This window comes from Cyprinus carpio, chromosome A20 (genome assembly GCF_018340385.1).
Source record: "Cyprinus carpio isolate SPL01 chromosome A20, ASM1834038v1, whole genome shotgun sequence".
In the NCBI taxonomy this organism is placed as follows: domain Eukaryota; kingdom Metazoa; phylum Chordata; class Actinopteri; order Cypriniformes; family Cyprinidae; genus Cyprinus; species Cyprinus carpio.
The window spans coordinates 17,284,159-17,307,003 of NC_056591.1; the positions used below are offsets into that span (position 1 = coordinate 17,284,159).

The 22,845-nt window shown below is 36.0% G+C and overlaps 1 pseudogene; it reads right to left on the reverse strand.

Annotated features, from left to right (window-relative positions):
* Positions 1-7,445: 7,445 nt before the first annotated feature.
* The window catches only part of LOC109113027, a 33,637-nt pseudogene continuing 18,237 nt past the window's right edge, over positions 7,446-22,845 (reverse strand).

The following is a 22,845-nucleotide window of genomic DNA, read 5'->3' on the forward strand; positions in this document are numbered from 1 at the left end:
AGCTTGATCAGTTCATCAGGTTACCCTGCACTCTGTAAAATGGATTAGATAGGGCATCTTATCTTATCTTATCTCATTTATGACTATTTTTAAAATGTATCTTCTCTATAGGCACATACCTCACAGTCTTGGCTACCAAAAGCTATCCATGGATGTTCTCTATACAGTAAGAAACATACTGTATACATACTGTGAGTTTTTGATTTGGAGAGAAAGTAATATTTGCAGCCACTTCAGCAAACAATCCCAAATGTATCCTGATGTAGAAAGTAAAGTTTAAATGTAGAGTCAAAAAGATTCATACATTCCAAGAGTCATGGAAGATCTGCACATTTCAGGGAGTTTCAAAACTGTGAATTTCAGGCCTACATATAAAATGATTCACAGAAATTGCTTGAAACGATATAAGTTTCAGATTATATTCAGCTCCAAAATATTTAATTGGGTAATTATATATATATATATATATATATATATATATATATATATATATATATATATATATATATATATATATATATACTGTATATATAGTATGTAATCTGAATCACTGTAAAAGTCATGGCAAAGTCACAAAATGCATTGGTCAAAATGTGTGGAGTGCTGCAAAAAGATTAATTGAACACGCTGATCATTTATGACATTTCCAATAGTCAGACTATGGTATGTTGCACAATGGGAACTGCCATTAGATATATTTACAGCATATTATTGTATCACTGAAACGTATTTTCTGTAAAGCTGCTTTGAAACTATTTGTATTGTAAAAAGCTTAATAGATCATGTAAATTGATTATAATCTTTAAGCTACATTTAAACAGGACAAATATTCAAGATAAAAATATTAAATTGTTTTTGCAAGGGAAAACAATAATTTGTGCAATTGCAATTAGACTTTTAACTAGACTTATAATCTGAAAACAGACCATTATAAAGGTTTACCAAGTATCTAGCTGTTATGTCTGATGTGAGATAGAGAAGGTCTGAAAGTAGAGGTCACAATGGCTGAACAATCAGTCTTGCCACTGCTGTTTAAGACTGTGTCACTAGTAATTGATTCGGACATGTGCCCTTGTTTAATGAAGGCCAAGTTTACTCTTTGCGATCAGCAAGCAATGCCTTTCTGGTTGAGGCCAGTCTGTCTCTGTCGATGAGATATTAGACTCTATCATATCATCGACAGAGACAAACTAGATATCATATTCATCCAGTGTTAGTTTTCTTAAAACCTTTAGGACCTTGTAGCAAATTACGATGCTATAACTCAACAACAGAAAAACAACTGCTTTAAATATAAATAATATCTAAATAAATGGCCCCAAATAACAATTCCCCTGTTTTTATAATATACAGCATTTCAGAAAGGTGTTTTACAAATACATATCTAGACTGGGTCTGTTATAGTTTTTAATTAGATTCAAATAAAGAAAGGTCCCTGTAGGTCAACCAGCACAGCATGATGCTAGCAACCCCACGGTTATGGGTTTAAATCACAGGAAATAAACAAACTAAAAAATGTTTAACTTGGATTCAGTTGTAAAGGATAAAATCATCAATAAAAAGCCAATGCATACATGTAAATTTAGGATCACTATACTCACAGTTTAGATTACATATCATAACAAAATAGGGTATTATGGTCTGAATAGTGACTTTAAAAATGTAGTCACAGAATATGTAAATAACGTCACCTAGTACCTATGACAACCACACTGATGAAGACAAACACTAGGCCTTCACCGTGGTTTGGCGATCCCTTTGATTATCTACCCTTTCATACTGTAACGATGGAGATAAGCATCACATGCATTTCCTTATCAGGCCCTGGGAGAGACTGAAGAGACCCTTATAAGGTAAGGGCCATCCTCGTGTACGTATGAGGCACTGACCAATCACCTGCTCGCTACAAACACAAAACACTCCATAAACCACACACTGGAACATCAATGACTTCATGTTTCTCAATCACTCTGTTCCCTTTTATTCATGATAATAAAGAGAAAGAGTTTAGTATTCAGCATTAAGTAGGTATGTGATTTGTAAGCTTTGATAAGACCCTCCCACTGATGAATATTTGGCTAGTTCGCTAAGGAGTGGCCAGAGTTTACAGAAGCATGACTAAAGCAAGGTGCTCGCTTGCTGGCACTGGTGTCATTCAAGAAGCCACAAACCCCTCTAATTACAGATGCATCATTGCAATTTAGCGTGCACCAGTGCATATGATCACAATATTTTTTCTTTTTTTTAAAGAAGTTCATTATTTAGTCATATCACCATATTTTAGTGATGTTTAATAAAAATGTAAGGTTAGAAAGTGTATTTTTACATATTTGTTATGTGTGATAAATACAGGGTAATTATCTGTCTAAATATGAAATATTTTGTGATATACTGTATATATTGCAATTGGTTGAGTAAAATGTATTTATTTATCTATAGACATTATTCCTTTAAAACCTAAATTATATTACATTTATAATTCACATCTCTATTTCTCCCTTATCAAGACAAAATTTCTGACAGCAACAAAGGTGATCTTCCCTGCATCACCAGATAAACTGAACTCATTACAACCTGTAATGTCAATTGTCTGTTCAATCTAATTAGATGTCACTTTCCCATTGGCATGCTTAGCCCCGCCCCTTTTTAACCCAGGCACCTATTTAATTTAAGCTGATGATGATTACAGAGAGATTGTACGCTTTATTTCATAATCAGAAGGCTCATGTCATCATTATTTTGTTTTGATGACCTCTAACAAGTTATGAATAATTCATAAAGTGTTTCACTATGCAAATATACGTCTTCTGTGATTGAACACAGGGGTTTTAAACTGAGGGAAATGTAAAGTGTGTTTAATATTGATCTGTATTGTAAGGAACAGTGTATTCAGATTAATCCACCCCTAATCCTACAGAGGAAAGACTGGATGTGACATGGCTTTAAAGGGACATCATTAAGACTTTAATAACAAATAAACTCACACATCTATACACACACACACACACACACACACACACACACACACACACACACACAGCACAGGTCATTAGCGAAATGCATTACGAGAGCTACATTTACATTTCAAATAGGCACAGTTAGGCTTCCTAACACGAATGCAGAATGTGATCACATTGCCAAATTGTTTACAGTCTTTAGTTTACAGGTCTGTAAGTGGTTCTCACAAAATAGAACTTCAAAAGGAGCCACCTTGATTCTATTCAGCCATGTCTATGAATGCCAGTTCAGTCTGGGTATTTCATCTGCTTCATGAACAGATGTTGATTCTGTACCATCGCCTTAAATAATGGATCGACAGACAGCATCTTAATGAACAGAAAAGGCATGTGAGTTTTTGATTTGGAGAGAATGTAATATTTGCAGCCACTTCAGCAAATAATCCCAAATGTATCCTGATGTAGAAAGTAAAGTTTAAATGTAGAGTAAAAAAAATGTTTTGTCATTTACTCACCCTTGTGTCATTTCAAACCTGTTTGTCATTCTTTCTTCTGTAGTGCACAAAAGATAATTTGAAGAACATAAGGGTCGAAATGTTTTTGGATTAAAATGAATTTCATTGTATTGTATTAAAATTAAAAAAAAAAAAAAAAAAAACAATCACAAACATTTGTCAATATATATATATATATATATATATATATATATATATATATATATATATATATATATATATATATATATATATATATATTTATATATATTTATTTATTTATTTATCCACAGATGAAAGTAAGTCATACTGTACAGGTTTGGATCAACTATCCCTGCAAATATCAATGATATTTCTGTCTCATAGTGGCCCATAACTTGAAGAGTTACAGAGACTGAATTTCTCCTCTAATACATTATATTTCAAGCAAAGAATTTCTGTTTTGGATGGTTCAGTTTTGTAGTTGCAAGTATATAATTTGGGTGGATGAGCCTACTTTAGCTAAATCCAACTACATGCATTTGGAGACATCGAGGTGAAATCCTCTTTTGGGAAAATAGCGTAGTTATAATTAGCATTACATGAAAACAAAAGAAGACTACAGTATGGTACAGTATGTCCCCATTTAGTTTGCCAGGTAAATGTGTGTGTGGGTGTACAGACTTGACAACTAAAAGTCAGTGCTATGAGGAGGAACATTAGTAGAGAGGATGTCTCATTTGTACTCATTGCAACACATCTGCTATCAGCGGGAATAATCAACAGATGTGATAAGACACCCATCAACAATTCTCAGCACACACACACACACACACACATACAGATGAACTCACTGTGATGACTAAACTGCAGGCTGCTGACAATGACACTAAAACACCCATCTTTGAGCTCTGGGGGGTGGACCTGTAATGTAAATAGCACAATAAGATACAGAAGGACAGAGAAATTATGCTAAAAATAAAGGAGACAGAGGAAATATAGACATATTATCATGTGCTTAATTAAATAATTATTGAAAGAAGTATTATTCATAGACACTGGAATCCTGTGACTGACTGAAGGGTCAACCTGAACTGATAAGGTGTGTAAAATGTACATTTTTAAGGTGTTCAGAGTTCTTAATTTAAAGCATTTGGCCTGATATGGTCTAAAGTGAGTTAATTGTGAACTCCCGGGTCTGTATTACACAAACTTTCTAGAATCTGTTTATCATGATGATTTAATTTAGGATCTCATTTTAGACAAAAGCTATTACAGAAGTTTCTGTAATATGGCTCTGAAAGCAGTATCTGAGTCTACACTATCTCAAGCACAAAATGAAGAAAAGAGGAAAAGTGATTTCCAAAGGTTGAATGGCATGACTTGTGGCTTGTCAGGGTTTAAAATAATACCATTACAGTTTCCGCTTACAGCATATAAGGGCAGCCAGCGTGACCTCTGTTCTTTCAGCTCTCTTCATTCTTGGCCAAGTCAGAAAACTATTTCAAAGCTTGCTGTCACTAGCATCTCTCAGAACAAATATAAGGTGGCAAATGGCAGTATGTAAGGACATTTTCTAACATCTTTACATATAATTGCCAGCAACCAGTCTGATCAAACACCTCCCTGGTTTTAGATAACTAAACGACAGCAATCAATCACTCAGTCTGATGGGAGAGACAACCTCTCTACCCTCTTTCCATTTTTCTATGGTTTCTGTGGTTGAGACACACTTAAGGTTAATGTTATATGACTGATCCTCTCAGCTGGTATGCTTCAACTAGGGGCGAGAGGACAAGCAAGACAGCTGACATTAAGTTTAGTTAGGGTTTAGCTAAGGTGAATCTGTCAATCACAGTGAACTGTAGGAGTCATTAAACAATATTGACCATGTCTTCCATTCTGTTCCACTTCGGAAACACAACATGGTTTCATAACCAAGGGTTAAAAATTCTAGCACCCTTTCAAATTTATGAGAGCTTTGGGGCATTACTAATGCAGTTACGAAACCTTTTCAATTAAGTGCTGTCATTCAGATTGTGTTATCAGAAGCTGTACAGAAAGTCCCATCATAACACATTATGTGCCCAGATGATGCACCATTCCAGATGGGGATTGTGTCTTACAGCTGTCAGCACACAATCATTTTCTCATTACATAAACAGCAGGGATTTATCTCATAAACCAATATTGGTATAGGTTCACCTGAATATTTAGGTGTCAAGTTACTGCTTTGGGAGTCTATGCACATATTCCTGGTGTAAATTATCAGGGCTTAGTGGCAGATCTTCTTTAGTAGAAAGTTATCATTTGATTTCATTATTAACTAAGCAAAGATTTTTCTTTCGACGATGTCTTTTTGTGTCTCCCAAAATGACACAAACCAATATAATGTCACTCAACTGCCCTTGTTCTGTTCCTGTGATAGAGGTGAATGTGTGAGAAGACAAATACATGGGGGAAAAACAGACACTATAATTAATATTTAAACCCTTTGTCTAATCTCCACAGTGCCATCAGCCAGAAGAGGCCACGTCTGGCTAATATGAGGTATTAATGATTTTATTAATTAATTCCATTCCCTGAGTGCCACAAACCAGAATTTAAATAAATAAAATAAATACATTTATTTAAAATTTGGTGTGTCGCACTCAGGGACTAGAATTAAATCTTCTTCAAACCTTATACTGAGCTGACTGGACTGCAGTGCAAGAAAAGTCATGTTTTGTGAGTACATGTGTACATTCTGACTTTGGCTTAGTGGATTAGCTCCCTCATATGATTTCTGGGGATGTGAGGGTTGGTATAGCTGGAGGAGAACAGATTGCAGACTGAGGAGAAAAGGGAACACACTTGCACACACATCTCCCAGACCCTACATAACTTCAGATGTCTTGCTTCACAGACAGAGAGAAAACACACCAACTCAGGTTTGTGTCTGTGTTTGTTTTAGGGATGAGAAAACAACAGAACAGTGAGAGAGAAAAGGGATACAGAGAGCGAGATTTAACCTCAATTATCCTTATGAGCAGAGACATTTCATGAGAGGCTGTGAGTAATGCTCTAACCGTCCACTGGATTGGAAGAATATCTCCTGGAGCAGGCCTCCCAAAACCCCTAGAAAAACAAAAATACATAGGAATGCAATCTTACAAACATTTGAAGTCACTTTGCTCCACACAGGAGGCAGGAAATTTTCTGATTCAATCCAGCATTCCTTTTAAAGATACTGAGGTTTCACACATTAGTCTGAAGTGGAAACTGAGACATCAATGGCATCAATCAATATGTTGTCAAAGATAAACCCTCCTTGACCAAATTAAAACAGGAGTTTTGCCATTTATATACACTTCGTGTTTCTGGAAAATGATCTAAAAATTTTGATGACTCATCCTGCATATGCACTTTTGTCCAATCGAATGCTATTTACACTGCGCCTTCACTTAATACCACCTCAAACTGACTATCAAGTAATAAAATGTTCATGGCTGTGAAATAACTAAAGTCTGTTAGCTTTGTTTTTTGTTTTTGTTTTTTTGTTAAAAAAGGAGGATTCCATTGATATGCAATGCTCAAATATCAATAGAAAATGTCATTACAGGAAAAAGAAATGTGCTCATCAAGTGATTAACACAAATCTTAAACCACAGACACATACTGTAATAAAAGATGTCAAAATGGATGTCATCTACAGACAGTACCTAAAAGCTCCTGACCACAAACAGATGGCCTTGATACTGCAAAGATGGATGTTTAACATATTGGATTGATTTATATGTTTTTGTTGTAACCCAAATCTTGAAATATCTCAAATGATGGCTAAATAACAATAAATAAATCATTTATCACAGCTTTATATTTATCAATTCCTATAATAAAAGTAATTTAACACGGGAGATTAATCAAGTGTTTATTTATTTATTTATTACACTATCACATCATTATAATGTGAAAATCACATTATCACATTACATTGTCACTGTCTTTACAATTAAGTTCCAGCACTCATTTTATGTAGCATGTAGGTTGTTAGTGTTGTAGGTTGGTATTGACCAATATCTCATGGTGGCTGTGTGGTAGAATATATAAGCTTTTTAACTAGAAAAAAATCTTGGAAACCAAACAAGGAGCTAATTAATTTAAATGTAATCTTATATGTAAAGTACGTAATAAATTGGCATTTTGAAATAAGCGTGAATGTACTGTAGGAACAATAATATTCCGGAACTACTCTTGCCGTGTCTTCTGAGAGACAATATCCACCACTATGAGACAGGCTGTCCTTCAGAGCTTCTCAAATCAATCCTGACAGTAACCATTTAAATAAATAAAAATCACAGAGGAAGACAACCTGACAGTGAAAGGTGACTCTGTATCCTAATCTTCAAAAACTGGATTTACTTGTTACGAAGGATATCTTATCTCAATATATTTTCAAAAAAGGACAGACCATGCAATATTTGTGATAAAATGAAGAGCAATATTAGACTGAGTGACTGACTATTTTATTGCTATAAAGTTTTGGGTGTTCAGATCACGTCCTCTTGCCCCCACTCTTACATCCACTTGATTGGACCACAGTAGGGATTTTCTCATGCTCAACCTGTTCGACTGTTTCCAAAGGAGGATCTTCCATATTCTTATGTGACTGCTCCTTTAGGATGTGGGAACAGAATGCCTCACGAGCCTGCAGCATCTTTTGCCGATATGCATCCATTGTGTCCTATAACAGGAAAACAAGTCCTTTTTTTTTCTTTCAGCACAATATTTAATAAAATGACTGCACTACTATGATCCAAATACCAACAATAAAAAACTATATTGTGTGGTGTAAACTGCAATTATAGTATCAAAACGTCACAAACCTGAAAGCCAATGTATGTCCCCAACTGTCGTTTCATCATTTCCTTACGTGCACTTTTTTCCTGTTTACGCTGTTCCAGAATATTGTCCCAGATCAGGCTTTGGAAACTTTGGAAGTTCTCAGAGCGTTCCCTCCTCTGCTCCTCCTTTAACACTTCATCCTTCAGATGAGGCTTCAAACAAAAATAGAGTGAAACAATAAGAAAAAGAAGAATGTATACACTACCGTTCAAAACTTTGGGGTCTGTATTTAAAAAAAAAATAAATAAATAACTTTTTTTTTTTCAGCAAGGACGCATTAAATTTAAATGTAAAACTTTTGAGCAGCAGTTTATGCTTACAACTCATCCTATTAAGTCTCTTTCTGACAAAGAGAAACTGTATCAGAGCTTAACCTCAGAGATCTCAAATGTATAAATTAAAACATCTTAATCCACCCAAAAAAAACTTGTGAGAGAATTGTGCACTTCTTTGAAGCACACTGAACAATATTCATGAGAGAAGCTCTTTCTGCAAATGAATTTGGGGGCAAAAGTTAAACATATTTGACCCTGGACCACAAAACCAGTCTTAAGTCACTAAGGTATTTATAGCAATAGCCAAAAATACATTGTATGGGTCAAAATTATTAATTTTTCTTTTATGCCAAAAATTATTAGGATATTAAGTAAAGATCATGTTCCATGAAGATATTTTGTAAATTTCCTACTGTAAATATATTAAAGCTTAACTTTTGATTTGTAAAATGCACTGCTAAGAACATAATTTGGACAACTTTAAATGTGATTTTCTCAATATTTAGATTTTTTTTGCACCCCCAGATTCAAGATTTTCAAATAGTTGTATCTCGGCCAAATATTGTCCTATCCAAATCATCAATGGAAAGCTTATTTATTCAGCTTTCAGATAATGTATATCTCCAGGGTCACATATGGTGGGACTCAGATAATGTATATATTACCAGGGTCACATAAGGTGGGACTCGATACTGACATTAAAATATATGCACAGACACATGCATATACTGTACTGACCTGATATTGGAGCTTGACTTAGATGTTATTTTTATTTTCTCTTTGTCATTTTCTCGTTCCTTGGCCTTGTGGGTTGATTTGGGAGCAGATTTCTGGCCCTCTTTGTTTTGTTGGTCTGCACTCACAGGTGTGGATGTGCCATCCAAAATATCCCCAAACACTGCCAATGAAAAATTGAGATTAAACAGACAAGATTATAAAGAATGGAAAAAATTAAAATAAAATAAAATAAAATAAATGCTGAGGTCTTCAATTAAAAGTGTGCTAAAACGTGTCAAAAGATTATTACTAATAAAATGACTGTCATTTTGAATACATAATTAATACATTTATTTAAATACAAGATTTATTTTTGTAATTTATTTTTGCAAAATAAGGCATGTCATTTGTCAATATTTATATTAACAAGTAAGTTCATATCAGTAAGTAAATGTAAGAAGTTTTATAATAAGAACAAAATTAAGAGTTTATATTAAGTTAACTTTTCATTAACAAGCCATTTCTAAGTTGGTAAAAACTTTGCACTTGGCACTGGCTCAACAAGTGTCAAGCATTTTAAAAACGGTACTTATTTATAAAAATTTGAATGTAGTAACACAAAAATAATACTTCAAACTTTTCTATTAAAGTGTTTTATACAAAGCCTCTTACAAAGTGTTTTATACAAAGGCTTTTAGAAAAGTAAACGCAGATGTAAATCCTGCTAGGTGGCAGTGTTGCTCTATTTAAAAAAAAGAGCATAATTCTCTTTTACCTTCTTCAGTTATTCTATGTGTAAGGGTACATCCTACTGGAAGGTTTATTTAGGGCACCCTCAGCTTCCATAAGGACACCATCATAGAACCCTGATCACTGAAGTCATTCCGTACTCTCTGACAGCACAGTGTTACCAACATGTCACTTATTCTCAACTCACTCTCTGTATATCCCAACTCACTGAGAATATGAGACTGAACCAATATAACAGGAGCTATCTTTGGTGTCTGAGTGTGGACAGTCTATTGCTTGCTAACAGTTATGCTTTGATTAACATACAGTCATCTGCAAGGATTGAATCTGTACTTAATTTAAGAGAGATAAGAATTATATCATCAATTATAATTAATATTTAATAATTTTTTTTACATGATATGTGAAAACGACAAAATCCTGCACAAATATCAGACACAGAGCACTGAAAGCAAGCATAGAGGTCATTTCAGTCAGAAGCCCAAAGGGCAGCCATACTGTATGCCTCCCATATGTGCCTGATGAACATCAGGCAGACTTCAGTGTACTGGGCCTTGTTCCCATGTGCATTTATTGATCAGTGCGTGTAGTAACTCTTCAGGGTGGCTCTTGCTCCACTGAGAGCCACTCAACTGGGTTAATTCAATTCTCTTTCCTCCAGAAATACTTCCCAGGGCACCAGAGGACAAGAGCCAACTTCATTCGACTTTCTATTGACCCATTTACACAAGCTTATCAGGAAATGAAATGAGAGGCACGTGTGGATTGTGACGCACACACTTGCGAATGTACAGTGCACACACATGGATCTACACACACTCACAACAGTGATAAAAGCCAAATTCCAGGTATTTAACCACCTAGATTCATTTTAATTATGGATTCACAATCAAACAAAAAAGGAAAAGCACAAGGAATACATTTAATACCAAGGGATCATGAAGACAAAAGAATCTAAATATTATTACTGGAGCCAGGCCATCATGCAGACTAGTTCATCTCCACAATACACACATCCAATAGACTAGCTCTCTCATTTCCTCTCCGTCCATCTCAATTCATCCCATTTCCATTTCTATGAGCATCCTGCTTATTAATTTTTCCTCACTAAAATCAAGGTTGTTTTCAGCTCTTCCACTGAGCTGACCCACAGCAAATGGCCTTATGTCACCCATCCAAGGGCAAAGCAAATCCATTTCCCTGTTTACCACAAGCAAATGAATTTAGTAGGTTTCCATTCTATTTTTGACGGCCAGCTCTCAGTTAATCAAAAGAAGCACAGGTGGGATGAGAGTCAGCCTATTCAGTATGCTTCAGACTGAATGGGAAAACATGAGCAGAGATTCAAATCACACACAGCCAGATGAGTCCGGGACAAGGTTAAATTTTTTTTAAATTAAAATAAAAAGATTTAATTCTATTATGAAGACAAAAACAAGCAGTTAAAAATGCTTTCATTAAAGATAAATAAATCTATAAAAATAAAATAAAAACAAGAGATTTGCATTATTTATATTAAAACTAAGACAGATAAAATTATTATTTTTTTCCCAAGCCTGGCTTCTTCTACTAAAAAAAAAAAATGATTAAAAAAAAACAAGACTTCTGAATCTTGTTTAGCTGATACAAAACCTCAAAAACGTGAGATGTTTCTTCAGCAGGCCGCTAAACTGAGTGGATCCAGTCTAAATAATAAGGGCTGGATCAACCAGCAAAGGCACATTTTTAGCACATTTTACTGTCAAAAAGTACAACAGTATGCAGTATTGATGTGCTTTGGCAAAAAGTGATCGAGTCAAATTTTTATTGTAATTTGGTATTATTTCATGAAGCAGTCTTATAAAGTGTCACATCTGTCTTTGGTGCAATTTGTGTAGCGGTTATAATCAATGAAAACTAAATATAAATGCAAAAAGTAGTCACTAAAATAGAAACAAAATGTTTCTATCAACCAACAATGCACATATCCAAATATATATATGAGAACATATTTATAACTTATTTTATTTCATCAATGAAGAAAAGACTATTATACTTATATCATACAATATACTGCATTTTCAATTAGCATCTTCTGTATGATTGACCGTACCCCTCATGTCATTGCACTCTATGTCTCTTGAGTTTCTGTCACTGTCATTCTGTTGCACTGCAGAAGCTTCTGTCATGAAAACTAATTCCTCGTATGTGATAACATACCTGGCAATAAAGCTCATTCTGATTCTGCAACTAAAGACATACACACAATCATAAAAAGTCAGAAAAAAAAAAAAAAAAATTTCAGTTCATGAACAAAAGTACATGTCAAATATAAAAGAGATCAGCAATCCAGATTGATTTCAATATATAAACAACCAAAAAAAAAAAAAACTTGTAACTTGGAGTTCAGAATGCTACCACACACACACACACTAAAGTGACAGCAGAAGCTGTCTGTGATGACAGGTACCAGTGTGTCTTTAGGGTGCTGGTCACTCCTTACTTCCGCCTCCTCCTGTCACTCTCCCTTCTGCTGTAAGGCTGCCCTGATCCTGCCTCGCCCCTGACTGGGCCACAGAACAGCCTGCAACCAATACACACATACAAAACACACACGCACATAAATGAACACCCTATAAATACACTCTAAAGCTGGCAGAGTCAGGCTGTATCTAAGTAACTGAAACAGTGACTTTTTAAAGTGACTATGTGTTAAGACAAAATGTGGAGTGGGTTGACAAGAACACTTGGACTAAAGGAAAAGAAAGGAATACAAACTATACCTTAGTTTTTGTGAGTCTACAGGAACATCACAGTCTGTGAGTGACAGACTGTATCTGGGATTTATTTAAGTGTCGAAATATGTGCATATGTGAATGTGTCTGTTTAAAAATGCCTGCACATCTACAGCTGCCCCAAAGTTATTTGGACACTTAAGTCATACTGGTTTGACAACCAATAAGTGTACGAATACTTTTCTTAATTTCATCTACGAATTATAATTAATTTTACGTTTAAGTTGATCTTTAATTAATTACCATTTATATCACTTTCTGTATCATTTTTAATCTAAATAATAATAATAATAATAATAATAATAATAATTAAATCTGTTGAATACAAGGACATTCATACCATTTTTAAGTGTTTACTAAATTTTCCAGTTACTTTTTGGGGCCACTATACACTCACTGGCCACTTTATTAGGTACAGCTTGCTAGTACTGGGTTGGACCCCCTTTTGCCTTCAGAACTGCCTTAATTCTTTGTGGCATAGATTCAACATGGTGTTGGAAACATTCCTCAGAGATTTTGGTCTATACTGACATGATAGCATCACGCAGTTGCTGCAGATATGTCGGCTGCACATCCATGATGCGAATCACATCCCAAAGCTGCTCTATTGGATTGAGATCTGGTGACTGTGGAGGCCATTTGACTAAAGTGAACTCATTGTCATGTTCAAGAAACCAGTCTGAGATGATAAGAGCTTTGAGACATGGTGCATTATCCTGCTGGAAGTAGCCATCAGAAGATGGATACAATGTAGTCATAAAGGGATGGACATGGTCAGCAACAATACTCAGGTAGGCTGTGGCATTTAAACGATGTTCAGTTGGTACTAAGAGGCCCAAAGTGTGCCAAGAAAGTATCCCCCACACCACCACCACCACCAGCCTGAACCATTGAGACAAGGCAGGATGAATCCACGATTTCATGTTCTTTATGCCAAATTCTGACCCTTCCATCTGAATGTCGCAGGAGAAATCGAGCCTCATCAGACCAGGCAACGTTTTTCCAATCTTCTATTGTCCAATTTTGGTGAGCCTGTGCAAACTGTAGCCTCCGTTTCCAGTTCTTAGCCGACAGGATCGGCACCCAGTATGGTCTTCTGCTGCTGTAGCCCATATATATATATATATATATATATATATATATATATGTATATATATGTGTGTGTGTGTGTGTGTGTGTGTGTGCGTGTGTGCGTGTGTGTGTGTGTACAAACCATTGCTGGCTAAGAAGGAGCAGAATGGAATGATGACATGCCCTTTGCCCTGACTGCTGGCGACCTCTTTCTCGTGGTCTAGGACAGTGGTTCTCAACCACATTCCTGGAGGACCCCCAGCACTGCACATTTTGCATGTCTCCTTTGTCTGACACACCCATTTCAAGTCAGTAATTCTTTACTAATGAGCAGGTGACCTGAATCAGGTGTATTTGATTAAGGAGACATGCAAAATGTGCAGTGATGGGGGTCCTCCAGGAATGTGGTTGAGAACTACTGGTCTAGGATACTGAGTTTAAAGTAGACATCTGATTTTGAAGTCTGAAACTGCACAGTAGTATTGTGATCAATGGAAAATTTTACCACATGCCTGGCAGAAAAACCACACAAAGTTTAGATCGGTCTTGATGCAACAACTGACTGTCCAAAATATCTATTCACTGTAATGGTGTGCAAAGCTAAAACCTAAATAGTAATTTCGAGCTCTGCAGTGCTTACAAAATAACTTCAACATAATATATACATATTAGCTATTACGCTTTATGTGTGTGCTAACCTGCAGATGATGCTCTTTTGATTAGGGATGTAGTAACCTTTGAACTCTTTTACAGAAAAATTATTGCTTGGTGTTTCTCTGGCCAGCTGTGGCAGGGGTTCTCGGCAACCAATTAGACGCATTCGCCATTCTCCTCCAATCATAGGCATGTCTCCGGTATGTGTCTCAGCTACAAACATATAACCACCCTATGGAGGGTGAAACAGAAGAAATACAATATAAAAAGCGAATGTATAAGTTTAAAAAAAGAAAAAAACATGGAGAGGAGTTGTCCCGTTGACAGAGACAAACCTTATTCAGTGGGTATATGTATGGCTCCACCCTGTTAAAGACTTTGGGTATCTCCTCTAAAGTGTCATTATTGATGACATGCACAACACATACATGAAGAAGGGAGGAGATCTTAGGAACAAGCAGCATGTTTTAGGAACATGAAACACCTCACTGGAAATGAGAATAGACAGGAAAAATTGCTTAAATAAGTATACAAGCAAACATTGAGCTCAATGCATGCATTTTATTAATAAAAGTGTTTTTTTGTTTGTTTGTTTGTTTGTTTGTTTTGGAAAACTATTGTTTTGCTGTAAGTGTAAAATAAGTGTTCCTGGCCTGAAGATCAAAATCCAGGAGTTTGCTACCTCTGGTATGGGCACTGAATAGTTAGTGAACGTTATTCTGTTGCACTCATCCTCTCCACAGGGGTACAGCTCTGCTATTCCTTCACCATTAGCAACCATGTGTCTACCAGAAATACACACTTAGAATTGGATAAAGATTCAAGCAGACGAAAACTGACCTATGACACCCAGATTGTCAAGAGTTGACTAGGTTAGGCTACAAGTGCTGGGAGAAGATACCACCCACCCACTGAGCTCAGACACATGCCACATTCACCCCCCAGGCCAGAGGTCACTCTCTACAGACTGTCCCTGCCCGCATCTAAAGCCAGGCACACAGGCAGTAAACAGCAGATGGGACCACCGAGAGACACAATGGAGGAGAGAAATGATTCTTCAAAATGATTAATTCACCTCAGTAAAGATACGACATGTTTCTCTAGATCTGATTCCACGGGAGCCCACATCTGCTGCAGAGTTTTAGCGACGCTCAAATTTTCTTTGGTGCCTAAGAACACAAACAAACATGAGCACACAGTAATAAGCACTCATAAAAACCCACAACGTTCACCTTGGTGCTGTGAAACCGGATTGGATAACATGGTTAGATTTGGCCCAGTTTTAGATTAAAAGATGATGCAGAAAAGCCTCTGTGACAGATAAATGAACTCAACAAATCTCTATCCCTCTGCTTCTATAATGCCAATAATTTTACCAGCTAAGTCTGGTTTTGTTCGTTGAAATATTCTGCTCTCCTCTCACATAAAATTTTATTTATTATATCTGCCCGTCTACTGCCAAATGAGAGCTAGAAAGAAGAATGCCCCTAAAATTAAATTAATTTCGCACTGGCAGGTAGGAGACAAACAGTTCTGAGGCTCATTTGTGAGTGGAAGTCATAATAACAGAAACTCTTATAGAGAACGATATAGAGAATAACATCAGCCAAGGAGAGGACACGTTTTTTTTTTTTTTTTTTTTTTTGTAATCTAATGTGCTTGTCATTTTTATTTATTTATTTTTGGCATTTCATATATTTGTAGTAATTTTAGTACTTTCAAAAAACAAAATAGTAAGATAATTAATGAGCTAAAGATTAAGAATAAAGATAACTGTAACTGTTTTTTTTTTATTTATTTTTTTATGCACAACCAGCTCATAAAATTAAAAATGTGGAATAAATTCATAGTTTAGTGGCAAATCTTTTAAATCGCACTGGTTGACAATTTGCTCCAAACACACAATCAGCAACCAGTCGGTTTTTTGTTTTATTTCATGCAATCTATGTTCTGGATGTCCACACAAACTGCATTGCAATAATTTCCCAAAATGTAAAATGTGTGGAAAAATGACTAAGTCTGTAAACAGGATGTTAACAGAGGCCAGAGTCAGACTCACTGAAGACTGATGCAAAGAAGAGAGCAGACGCACCAGCAGATAAAACTATGTACACAGGCAAAGCAAGCACTGTTAGTAATGCTTGAAATATTGGACAGAAATTCTAAATATTAAAATAGAGGTGGAGGTTTATATGAATGTTTCTCTGAAGGTAACTGTTTTTGTTTTGTAGAGGTATGTTTTATGTAGCATAATTTCACAAAGTCAGACCATTCTGTTTTGGCCTTAAATCTTGAAATTACACAATCTAATTGAAAAGAAACTGTTCATGCAGTATGTATGTAGCATCTTTGGTTGTCTCTAATGTCAAATGACTACAAATATTCATATTTTAGTCCAGTTAAACCTGTGATAGAGCAAGGAAACATTTAATTCATTCATTTTTGTTTCTTGCTCAAACAATAAAAAAAGGCAACTGGTATGAGAATCGGCCCATTTGCTTGTAAAAAAAATCTGAATCAGCTGTGGAAAATCATGATCCATCCAACCGCACTTTCAAAGTCTACTGAATAGAGTCCCATTCATCTGTTTGTGACTGCTGGATCTACACTGTAATTTTCACACAATAAATTAGTTGTTTGAGGTAAATAGAGCTTGATGAGCAATACTAGGATCTTTAAAGACTGCTTGCGTGTTTTGATTCTTTGAGCTTCCCGGATGCTATTGCTTCCTGAAATATTCATCTTGCTTCCTCTCACACTTTCCCTTCATCCTTTCCGACACTGCTGCATCTTTCTTTCTTTCTTTCTTTCTTTCCTTCCCTCGGCCACTCTCCGTGTCACTCATGTTGTCAGGCTGGGGATGGAGTGAAGCTTGGAGGTATGGAGCCAGATGGAGAGAGAGAGATGGAGAGGCGTGTTATTCTCTCTGCTGTCATACTCGCTTAGAATGACTAGAAGCTACACTGATAAGTATGAGCTCCAGGGCCTTGCAACTCTCTCTCTCTCAAGAACATAAAACCCCACAGAACAGATGTCAGACGTAACTGACCACTAGAGAATGGGTATTGTGGCGGGAGGAGCAAACGAAAGACACAGTGGGTGTGGCGTCAGGCCTCGGAGTGGCTTTTATTAACAGAAAAGCAACAAAAACAGGGAATAAAGTGTCCAAAGGAGTAAAGTGTTCAGAATAAATAGGGAATCTGGTGTCCTCGTTGTGCTGCGGGGTTTGTGTAGGTGGGGCAGTGTTCAGGAAGGAAGGGCCCAGGTAAGGGGCGGAGTCCGGCGGCCGCACATGCTCCCGGCCTCATCACACGCCGCCAGCCCTGGATATTTCAGCGCCCCTCCTCACATACCCACTCATGCCGGGAGCCTGGTGAAGGGCGGCGATTAAGGGACGGGTGAGGTTGATAATTGGGGGGAGGCAGCTGACTTGTCACAGTATGAATCAGATCGCAAAGACAATTGGCATAAATTCTTGAATTCACAGTCTATACTCTTCCATCTACACCAGGTATTATTATATCTATTTCAAGTAAAGCTGGACTTTACCTGTTCTTGCTGCAGTGAGGATCTCCCTGACTAGGTATCCTTTCCAACCTGCCTGCAACACTGTGGCCTGCCTGCCATTCCAGCCCCCTGGAGTGTCATCTTTTAGAGGGAGAAAAAACACATGAGTACATAAAGTCAGGATGAACCACGTGTTATAATGCTATAATAGGTGAAAGAGAGTGTCCGTTAGCCCAACATTCACCTGATCGTGCATTCAAGACTTTTTTTATCATTGCTGAAATGTGGCGATGGGTCTCCTGTCAAAGTCTGTACCGCAAACAGCTCCTCAGAGGTCAGTTTCCACCCCAGAGCAGAGCAAAACATATGATACACAGCCTCATTGAACACCTGTATGAGACAAATATAATAGACATACAAGCATACAAAATATGTATTTGGAATGCAAAGTCATAATAAACAAACAGGAAAATTACAAAATCAATTATGCAAATTTTATCAAATATGAGGCAATTCAAAATCTGATATAAAGCATTGTCATTTATTATTCAGTTTAGTAGTGACAAAAATGTGAGTTGCATGGTTTGATAAAACAAAACAACAAAAACTAAATAAAACCACAAACAATCCTAAAATTTAATTAAAAAAGTGGGCACACATTTGTCACTGTTACATTTACTATAAATGTAGGTTGCACAGTTTTGCTGAATCAAAAAACTAATTAAAAACTTTAACTTAAAATGACTTCCACTTTAACAATTAAAAAAATAATTAAATATTAAGAATGAAAATTCAAGAGATTAGCAATGACATTTCACGGCAACTCGCTGGTCCAGTGCTGTGAACATCGGTGATGAGTCAAATAGCTCAGTTTCAAATTCTGAAAGAATAAAAATAATGAAGGTATTTAAATGGCTGTTAAAATTCAAAAGGAAATGCAAAATAGTTCGTTTATAAACAAAGTTTTGGTTACACAGGGGTATAACAAATGGTGCAAGACGCCGTCCCATAGCACCAGGCCTATGTGTATAACCCACCCTTTGTTGCTGTATGCCTACACCATGGGTCTTCTCGAGTTCTTTGGTGGTTGATGGTAGTTCCTCTTGATCTGAGAAGCAGCTAATCACTTGACCCAGGGCTTTCATTATTATTACAGCATGTTCACAAAACCTCAGACTCTCCTAGACAAAGGCAGAAAAGAAATGAGGTGCAACAACTGGTTTGTTTTGTTTTTTTTTTTGCACAAGAGTGCAAATGTATTATATATATATATATATATATATATATATATGGTTTGTTATATATATATATATATTTTTTTTTTTTTTTTTTTTTTTTTTTTTTTTTTTTTTTTGGCATAAAGCCAACGACACCCTGAGGTTTGTGGACAGAGGAATTATCATCTGGTTGCTGCTATATAGAAAATGTGCTAATACATTTACAATTGACTGACTAGTCGTTGCAACTTAGAGTGTATGTGTGTGTTAATTTATGCATGCCTTGTCAAGATGTGGCATAACAGTCTCCTCATCACCAAACACGAAAGAAGACATGCTGAAGAGATGTAGGTGGACAGCCAATGAAGCACTTATGTGCACATGAAGAACATGATGCCTAATGAGAAAAAAAAAAAAATTTGATTAGATAAGATCAGTGTGAAATTTTATAGTGTTTTTTAAATAGGTGATGCTCTGTAATGTTACATTGTAAAACTGAATACAGTAAGTTTATCTAAATTTAATCGCTGGATCTATATGAACTATTTATATCAATTTTATAGTCATGCCTTCACACTTATAACCAGGAGTAAATGCTGATGCTATTGGAATCATATATCTAGCATGTGATTATCATATGGCTAAGATTGAAGCACATGGCCTATTAAGACTGAGCTAGCAAAGAAGATTCTCGGGTATGGATTTGGCAGAATACTCCTTATTCACAACTTCAAATTCGTTAGCAAGCTCATGCACTGTTACTAGTGATGATGTAAGGATTTCGTACATGTACAGCAGGTTGCAGTCAGCAAAATCTCCTTTGCTGATAAAAGCTATTATTACAATTTCAACTGAAGTTGCTCATACGCATTTTTAGCACCCTCATAAACCCCCTCAGAACTAGGCCGGCTCTGCAATAACATATTAGCTTTACATAATTTGTTGATATAAATCAGGATTTCTCATCACTGAGGAGTTTAACAGAACAGTATGAGGTTGAGATAGAGAAAGAGAGAACAAAAGCAAGATATGGCCTTTTGGTAAAATCTGATTCTTTTTCATTTTTTTTTTTTTTTTGAATGTATGATCGTCAAAAACAATAAACGTGCCTACACTTGGCCCTCCTCTTACTTCAGTGTGACCTCTGAATGTAGGCTTCCAGCTTTTAGGCCACTATGCTGCTAGAAATAGCAGACTGGGTCATATCTCTCTCTCTCTCTTTCTATATCTCAGCTCATCTTCTTATCTCTCTCCTTTGTTCTGAGCTCCTAAGTGAGAACGCAATACATTACATGATCCTTGGAAGTAATGGTGAGAGCTTTTTGTCGGATTTGAACTACTGCAACAGTTCACATCACAATGTCGACTGAAAACAATTCTGTTTTTCAAGTTCTTAATATAAAAATATTATATATATATATGACACATTACATAATATATTATCAATATATTAGATTGCAAAAGATATTAACATGAATCACTGCATGATTTGAAAATGCTCCAAATTGCACCTTGAGCTCCAACTGATGCAAGAACATCTGGCCTAATATTTTATATGGATGGAAATGAGGATGTATTTGCAATGGTGAAGGTCCTACATCACATCTCATTTTGACAAATCACAACTTCCAAAGATGTTTTATGGGGTTTTTGTCTGCTGAAAGTCTTTTGGAAAATGTTTTGTCAGCTGAACAATTAAACAATAGTACAATTCAATGAACACACTGTACTTCCATTCCTCACAACCTCATTTACATTGCCGTCAAAAATAAAAGATGGTGCTACCTTTACTAAGGTCTATTTGATCATATAGTGAGCTGAAATAGCGAAGTAACTTAACTGATTTTTTTTTTTTTTTTAATTATTCATTTTTTTTTATATGTATTTTTCTAATTTTTTTTGATTGATTTTTTTTTGTGTTTTTTTTAGATTTTTGGTGTATTTTCAAATACAAAAGGTTTTTTTCTCTCTCTTAAAGTAATGAATACTTTTTTAAGCAAGGATGCATTCATTTGATAAAAAGTAACAGTAAAGACATTTATTTTACATTTTATTTTTATTTCAAATAAATGCTGTGCTTGTAAACTTTATATTCTGAAAAAAGATAGCATAGTTTCCACAAAAAAAAATATGAGCACAGCAGTTTACAACATGGATAATAAGAAATTTTACTTGAGCTCCAAATCAATATATTAGAATAATTTCTGAAGGATCATGAGACACTGAAAACAAGCGTAATGGCTGCTTAAAATTCAGCAAAATATATTCAGCAAATATAGTTACCCAGGAGGAAGCAAGAGCAACACAGCTTTACTAGCAGTAGTTTGAATCTGCACCACGGGGGAGTTCAGAGACGATGCTTTTCCACGAGAAAGGCTTAGCTGTTAGAGAACCAGGCCTGGCTGATGACTCCTTTTTTCTGAACACAAAACAGACACACACTTTAGACAGCATTCTTGTTGCTGTGAACAGACAAACTGAGTGTGTATAGTATGTCTATGTGTCCTTACTCTCTTCCACACTCTCTCCCCAGTGCACCGAAGCTGAGAAACCAATTACAATTTCTGTGGGTAACAGACTATCTACAAACAGGAAGTGAGTACCTTTCCCATCTGCAGACTGAGAGAAGCAAGAACAATGGACAGAATGGGACAGCATCAGCACATACTGCATTAATGCGTCTCGGTTTTGTATGTATCTCAGAAGACAATAGAATTGAATAAATAAATAAATAACATAAAAAAATTCTACAGAATACACACACACACACACACTCTCACCTCACAGTAATTACCAAATATTAAATCAAACTACATGTTCTCAGGGGATAAGGTTTGAAAAAAAGTCCAGCTCACCAGCATTAGAGCAGAATGGGGAGAGAAGAGCAAAAACAGCATGGCTATCAAAAACTCCCATTGTGTGTGTATGTGTACCTGTGTGTGAACAATTCCAGTCAAATCAGGTTGTCTAGCAGGAGCGGACACAGAGTGGGCGGAGGCCACAGTGTTGGACAATGCAGTAGCAGATAGTCGAGAGGAAATGGAGTTCTAACAGAGAATTGAGTCACTTTCATGTTCTTTCCTAATACAAAACATCCCTCCCACCACAGATACCATAATTATACCAAGCACCATTACAAATGCCACAACAACAGGTTTAGTTGATTTTTGTATTACTGTAGGTGTTTTTATGATAACATATTCTGAATGTCATAAATACAGTCAGCAAGTAGGCCCAGCCCACCCGTAGAGGAAAACAAATTAGTTACCATAGCTACGGGCTCATTAAGAGTAACAGGTAAGTAGGCATTAGATTTTTTTTTTTTTATTATTATTCATTAAGTAAACTGTTTGTGTGTGGTTGTGGCACTTTAAATTAAAAAGCAGTTTTTTTAGCCAGTCAAAAAATAAAAAATAAAGGCTAAAATAATAACTCTGGTTATCCCTAAATCTTGCCCCTTTAATATGGCATGTTGCTTACTTATCCATCTACAGAGGTTTATATTAGCACAAAAAAATAAATAATAAAAAAAAATCAGCAAGGGCACATTAAATCGACCAAAAGTG